This window comes from Alternaria metachromatica, assembly GCF_023757995.1.
Source record: "Alternaria metachromatica strain BMP 0045 chromosome Unknown scaffold_5, whole genome shotgun sequence".
Taxonomy (NCBI): domain Eukaryota; kingdom Fungi; phylum Ascomycota; class Dothideomycetes; order Pleosporales; family Pleosporaceae; genus Alternaria; species Alternaria metachromatica.
Genome location: NW_026055496.1, coordinates 1,465,783 through 1,473,638, shown reverse-complemented (window position 1 = coordinate 1,473,638; position 7,856 = coordinate 1,465,783).

Genomic DNA, 7,856 nt, shown 5'->3' with positions numbered 1-7,856 from the left:
ACTAGATATTATTTACGCTAGTTAACTACATTCTTATTACTAGAGTAAAAACTTAGTATAGTTATAGTATCTATAGTTACTATATTATTTATACTAACGTTGTCTAGAATAGTGTTAGCTATACGTATACCTATAGTATTACTATCTAAGATACTAATTAATCTTAGTGCTAACTTATTATATTACTATTCTATAAGTGCGTTATCTATTAGCTAGTTAGCTAAGTTAGTTATAGGTATTAGTAAGATTCTACTTAGTGTAGTCTTAGCGCCTATAGATAGTAATTAGTTTATATTACTAATAGAGGTTAGAAGAGGTAGAGTATTAAGACTATTATTATTCTATATATATATAGGTTAATAGAAATTAGACTAGAATAGCACTAAGTAGACTAGTTAATATAATATACACTATCTATATTATTATATAAACTAGGTAGCGCAAATTTATTTTTAAACTTAATCTAGTCTTATCTAAGTTATACTCTACTCTTATAGAGAAAGATAACTAGTAGAAGTAGAATAATAAGCTTCTTCTTATAAGTATTCTAAAAGTAATTAAGAAAAGTTTTCTAATATACTAGTTAGATTAGACTCTAACAGATCTAAGCGCGTAGTAAATATATACTTTACCTTCTTAGCTTATTAAGCTAGTATTCTCTAAGTTTATCTACTAACTATAATACTCTACTAGCGTAAGACTAGTTTTAGTGTATTTTAGATTATATTATATATACGCTCTCTCTATATACTATATATAAGATAACTTACTTATAAAAGAGTTTTATAATATATTAGTAAACTATATAATATATAAATAGACTAAGTTAACTTACGTTAACTAGGTATATCTTTAGAATAGCTCTACTATAGCTAATATTAATATTATAATATACTTAACTCTTTATATACTAATAAAGATTAGATAAATAGTTTTACTATAGATTAGATCTAGTATAGTCTCTCTACTAGCTATACGTATATAATATAAGTAAGAGAAGAACTCTAAATAAAGAAACTTTACTAGCTTAGTATAGAAATACTAAGAGAGTTAGTATATATAGAGTAGACTAAGTGTAATTACTATATAGATTTCTATAGTAACTATACTATAATACCTATAGTAGTAACGTAGGCGTAGAGAGTTAGATAGAACTAAGATAGATTTTATAGTTAGAGGTACTAGATAAAGTAAAAGAAAGTATATTAGTAGCTAAAGAAATAGCTACGCTATTTTATTATTTCTAAAGCTAAAACACTATAATAAAGTAAGTTAGAACTAGATTAGAACTAAGTTAGAACTAAGTTAGAACCTAGTTAGCGTATTAGCGCTATATACTAAGACTAGGTAATTACCTAGGTAATTACTAAAGGTTCTAACCTAGTTCTAACCTAGTTCTAACCTAGTTCTAACCTAGTTCTAACCTAGTTCTAACCTAGTTCTAACCTAGTTAGAACCTTACTATACTACTATTATAGTATTTATAATATAGTATAATAGTAAGACTATTTATAAATACTATAACTTTAGAAAGTTATCTAAGTTTAAACTACGCTAATAAACTTCTACTAACTACTTTAGTAACTTCTAAGTATTAACTAGCTTCTATTATTATAGTACTATACGCTACTTCTCTAATACTATATACTACTTCTTTAGCGCTATCTTACGCTTATAGAGCTCTAACGTAGTAATTATAGTAGTATTAGCCTCTACTTAGTTTTAACTAAGAATATTCTAGAATAGCTAGCGTTATAGAGGTAAAATAGAGTTCTATTATAATAGTATACTAGAGAAACTCTATATAAATAGCGTTATAGATAGTACTATAAATAGACTATATCTAATTAGTAGAAGTTAACTAAGTTAAAAGTAGTATTTATCTATCTTATAGTTCTACTATATATTCTTTAGTTATCTTTAAGTTAAAATCTAGCTATAAGCTAGAGCTACTATACTAGCTAGACTTAGTACTACGCCTATAGCTATAACTATAGCTACGTAAAATACTCTAGAATCTAGATCTAAACTAAGATAAATCTGTTATAGATTAAACCTATAATCTCTATCTAATTAGGCCTAGCTCTATATTAAGCAAGAAACATTAAAACCTTACGTGTATAGCTATTTGTTTAATAATATAGTATCTTATAAGTAATACAATCTTAACTTATATTTCTATCTATTATACTATACTACGTTTAAATCTCTATACCTAGAATACTATAGGTTAACTTTGTTAAGTTATATTGCAATTAGAGCTATTATCTACGTATAACTTACTAACTCTAAAGAAGCGCTGCTGCTGCTACCGCAGTCGCTTATTAAGTAAATTAGATACTTATACTCTTTTAGAAATAACGCTATAGGCGCTACTAATTAAAGACTATAGAGCTCTATTACATAACTATAGAGTAGAACTTATAGGTCTAACGTTACGTATATAAGCGTACTAAAGACAGAGCTATAAAGACAAAATAGATTAGTAGTTAGCTAGAAGCCTACTACCGCAATAGTTAGTTTTGTTAATAGAGAATATAGTAGAAGTGTTAGGCTTAGTTACATAAACAATATTAGATTACAGAGCTAGTAGAGAACTAGCTTATTCTGCTAGTAAATAAGAAGGTAGCAAATAACTACTAAGTAAGTAGACGTAGTATACGCTATTAGTACAACTAACAAAGAAGCGTCTCTACAATACTATAACTTTATCTTCTACATCTCTATAGCAAGCTAAGGCTTTAACGCTCTTAGCGCGTTCTCTACTAGCTAAGATAGCTTTAGCTTTAGTAATAACGCTATATAGTTCTAGACTATTATAAGTAATACCTAAGAAAGTATAAGGCCTCTACTACTTCTACTAATATTTAGCTAGCAGCGCAAGAGCTTCTACCTTCTACTTTTACTAATATCTAATTAGCGACATAAGAGCTTCTTCTAGGCGTTTTACCTGCAACTTCTCTAGCTAGTAGGTTTAGATAGCAGTTGCAAAGAACCTACTATTCTAGACAATAACAAGTATATATATATTAAGATTAGCAACGTTACTATAGAAGCTTTATAGAATAACTTCTATAAGGCATATATTCTATTCTATAATAGCAATAATAAGCCTTATAACTAGGTTAAATTATAATAATATAATAACTCTAGTAATAATAGCAAAACTAATATTAGATTATTTATAATCTAGGTAGATTAAGACTACTCTACTAGTAATAATAATAACACTTATTAAGGTGTTGTTACATCTACTATTACTAACGTAGAGAACTTTAGTAAGTAAGTTGTAGACTACCTCTATAATTAGTATTTCTACGTTACTAGACTTCTTACAGTTCTCTACAACGCTATATATACTATTAAGCTTAAGAATTAGCGTATTAAGAAGCTCTCTAAGACTACTAACTAGTTCTAGACTATTAATAGAGTTAGTAGCAACGTCTATAAAGCTAAGTATAAGAAATTTAAGCTTCTTAAGAAGGCTATAATATAGCTATAGGCCTCTAAGATAGAACGCCTTATAGAATATCTAATCTATAAGGCTATAGTCTCTAAGCGCAACACTGCCTAGCTTAAAGTTAATAAACTTAAAAAACGCCTTAAAGATATAGTAGGCACTACTACCTTTAACGCTATGCGCGCAAAGTTTAATAAGGTAAATAGTAACGTAGACGTCTAGTACGCTTAGTTCTAATATAAATATAAGAAATATAACAAGTATAAGAATAAACTTAATAATCTAACTAAGGTAAAGAATCTTAAGGTTACGCGCCTATAGTAGTAACTAGACTAGGTAACGCTAGACCTATAGAGCGTATAACGTAAGAATAGAAACTACCTTATTAAGCTCTAGTATTATAAGCCTAGCTATTAGCTATACTTGTTTCTATAATATAAGCGTTATAAGCAACTAAACTCTTACTAAGATTATTCTAACTTTTCTTAGAGACGCCTAGACCTAGGTTAAGAGTGCTCTATCTTCTATTATAATTAAGGCACTAACTAGCGCACTTACTAAGGTATATCTCTACTATATAACTCTTGCAACGCTTGTACAAGCTATAACTATTTCTTCTAGAACTTAGAATAACTAGCGCCTACTACGTTTCTACTATAGGCACTAAATCTATATAGCGTAGCTTCTCTAGAGCTATAGATATTCCCCCCGCTAGCTACTTACGCTCTACTACTACTATAGATAGGTACTACTAGCCTACCTAGTAGCGTCTATTCTCTAGGCATAGCTTCTACATTATATAAGATACTAAACATTAAGAAATTTAGAAGTAAATCTAACTAAGACTATAAGTAATAGCGCAAGACTGCTATAGACAAGTATAACACTATTCTAGACTCTTTACTCTACGTTACCTACCTAAAGCGTTATATTATAGGTAAAGCTTAGCCTATTATTAAGAAGATAAAGGCTACTAACTTTATTAACTATCTTAACGCTCTTAATAGTATATATTTTACTTATAACTAGTTTAGCAAAGCTAAGACTACTTTTATAAATAGTAGCCTATAATAGAAGTAAAGTAAGACTTTTACTAAATAGTAAGCTTACTTTCTTAGCGTTGCTAACGTACTATATACCTACTCTTAACGCACCTTAATTAAGAAGGCGTAGAGTCTAATAAATACTTACCTTAGTAATATAATAGTAATAGTTCTAAATAATTATAAGACGTTAGCTAAATTTCTCTACTAAGTGTAAAGTATTAATAAAGCGTTTTAGAACGTCTAAATTAGTAGAACTATAGCTACTACTACCTCTACAACCTTAAAGCCTTATTAATAAGCCTTTAGTAATTAATTCTCTAAGCGTAAATAATAATTAAACTATTACACTAAGCGTAAGGTTTAGAATACTTATACTACTAAAGAGAAGAAGAAACTTTAAGACGCATTAGCGTGCTATAAGTGTAGTAAGAAGAGCTATATCTAGTTTAATAAGAACGCTTCTTACTGTAGTAAGCCTATTATACTATTAAGTAATATCTTCTACCTAGCTACTATTAATATTAAGAAGAAGAATAATAGTAATAGCAAAGACTATAATAACGTTGTTAGTAGAATAGATAATAATAAGTTAAATTTTTAGATACTTCTAATTAAAATTGCAAATAGAAGTATAATTAGCGTAGCTTAGCTAAGGTCTTATAACATTACGTGCGATAGAGTAAAGTCTAGAAGCTTACTACTACCTTCTATACTATAGATAGCAAAGTTTAGAAGACTTATTATATCTCTACTACTACTCTCTATAGCCTCTAGACTAACGTTAGTTATTAACTTTAATTTCGCTGTAGCATAAAGTAATAGCAGAGTACCTAGTAATAGAATACTATCTTTGTTAATACTAGCGCAAGCGCATGCTTTATTAGTTAAGATTAGATTAAATAATAATAATACACTACCTACTGTGTAGCAAAGCTAATATAGTTAGCTCTCGCTAATAGTAAAGAAGTAGCCTATTTAACCTACGCTACTAATATTACTATTAAGTATAGAAACTACGTTTCTATAGCTCTGTATTATATTATAAATATAAATAAGTTTAATATTATTCTTAGAATAAACTAGCTTAATTATTATTACTCTATTCTAGGTTTTAGAACTTTACGCTCTATAATATTTAACTATAAAGATTATAAAGTTAATTGCCTAAAGAATAGTCTCTAGAATACTATTTATAAGAACTACCTACCTAAGAGCTTATCTTAAAAGACTACTTCTACTAACACTATAGTAAGCAACTTTAAGATTTCTATAATTAGCGCTAAGGCTACTTATCTTACTACTATAAGCAACCTAGAATTAGTTATATAGCTAGAGCTCTACTACTTTAATAAGGTTAAGTAGCCTAAGAACCTATATACAGATAACTATAACCTACCTACCTTCTAGAAATAAGTAGTAGAGCTAGTATTAGTAATATAGGAGAACTTTAAGCATTATATATCTAAGATAGAATAACCTACTATAAGTAAGAAGAAGATACGTAAGCTTGTTCTCTTCTACATCTTAAATAAGTTTTCTAATCTATTTTTACTATAACTAGCTAACGTTCTACTACTATAACAACTAGGTGTTAACTACACTATTAATATTAACTCTAGAATAGGTATCTCTAAGCTCTATATCTATAGGCTTACTAGAGAGAAGATAATAGCTATAAAGGCCTATATTAATAAGATAATTAGAAAGAGTTTTATTTAACCTTCTATATCTCTATACGCGTTGCTAGTACTAGTAGTTAAGAAGCTATCTAGAGAACTCTAGATTTACGTTAACTATTGCGGCCTTAACGCTATTATACGTAAGAACTATAACGCTCTACCTACTATTAAGAAGACTCTAGTAAGAATAGCAAAGGTCTAGATTATAATACTTATTAATATTATTACTGTATTTAACTTAGTGTAAGTAAAGAAAGAATATAAAGAAAAGATAGTATTTCTTACTTATTATAAGCTTTATAAGTACCTTGTTATACTCTTTAGACTATATAACGCTTCTAGCACATTTTAAATATTTATAAACAAGACGCTTTAGAACTACTTAGACGTTATTTATATAGCTTACCTTAATAATATTCTTATCTATTTAGATAATAAAGGCAAGTACAAAGACTATATACTTACTATCTTAGGCAAGATTAGTAGCGCTAGTATATACTTAGACGCTACTAAGTGCTTCTTCTCTACTAAGCGCGTGCGCTATTTAGAGCTTATTCTTATAATAGAAGGCCTAGAAATAGACTCTAAAAAGATTGCTACTATTCTTAACTAGTAGATACCTTAGATAGTAAAGAACGTATAAGCTTTTCTTAGGTTTGCGAACTTCTATTATCGCTTTATTAAGAGCTTCTCCGCGCTAGCTAAACTACTTATAGAGTTAACTAAGGCTAATAGTAAGAAGGCTTTTCTACTAGCTCTAGACTTAAAGGCTGTTTACTCTTTTTAGAAGCTTAAGAACGCCTTTAGCACTATAGAGATACTTACCTACTTTAACATAGACTATAAGACGTAGCTAGAGACTAATACTTCTAACTTTGTTACTACTACTATATTATCTTAGATAGAGCCTAACAGCGTTCTACGCTCTATTACGTTTCTCTTACATAAGATAAATTCTATAGAATATAACTATAAGATCTATAATAAGAAACTCTTAGTAATTATGCGCGCTTTTAAAGAGTAGCGTTTTAAACTAGCTAGTACTATTAACCTAGTTAAGGTTCTTACTAACTATTAAGCGCTGTAGACGTTTATAATAAACAAGAGATTAAATTACTACTAGGCACGCTAGTCTAAGTTTCTCTCTAAATTTAATTTTAAAGTTACTTACAAACCTAGCTATTAGAGCACTAAACCTAACGCGTTAACTAGAAGACCTAGTAACTTACTAGAAGACGCTAATAATAAGTAACGCTAATATTAGTAGTAGGTTCTTATTAAACCTTACTAGGTAGATCTATTACTATACGTTGCGACGTTAATAAGTTAATAAGGCCTAGATACTAGGTATACTCTATTTCTAGCTTATTACTACCTCTACTATATAAGTATTTCTATACTAGACGCGGCCTACTATATATACTATAATAGAGAAATAGAGACTATGTCTAAAAGCTACTTACTTAACGCTCTCTCTCTTAGTTCTTTAGCGCCTACTAAGCTTATAGCTTATCTAGAGAAAGATAACGTAAATAACAACCTAGTTAATAACTTAATAGACCTTACGCAGGTTATTTACGCTACTTACTCTAATAATAAACTTCTATAAGCTATTATTATAGCTAAGCAAGATAGTTTATAATAACTACTAGCTAATATTACTAGCCTAAA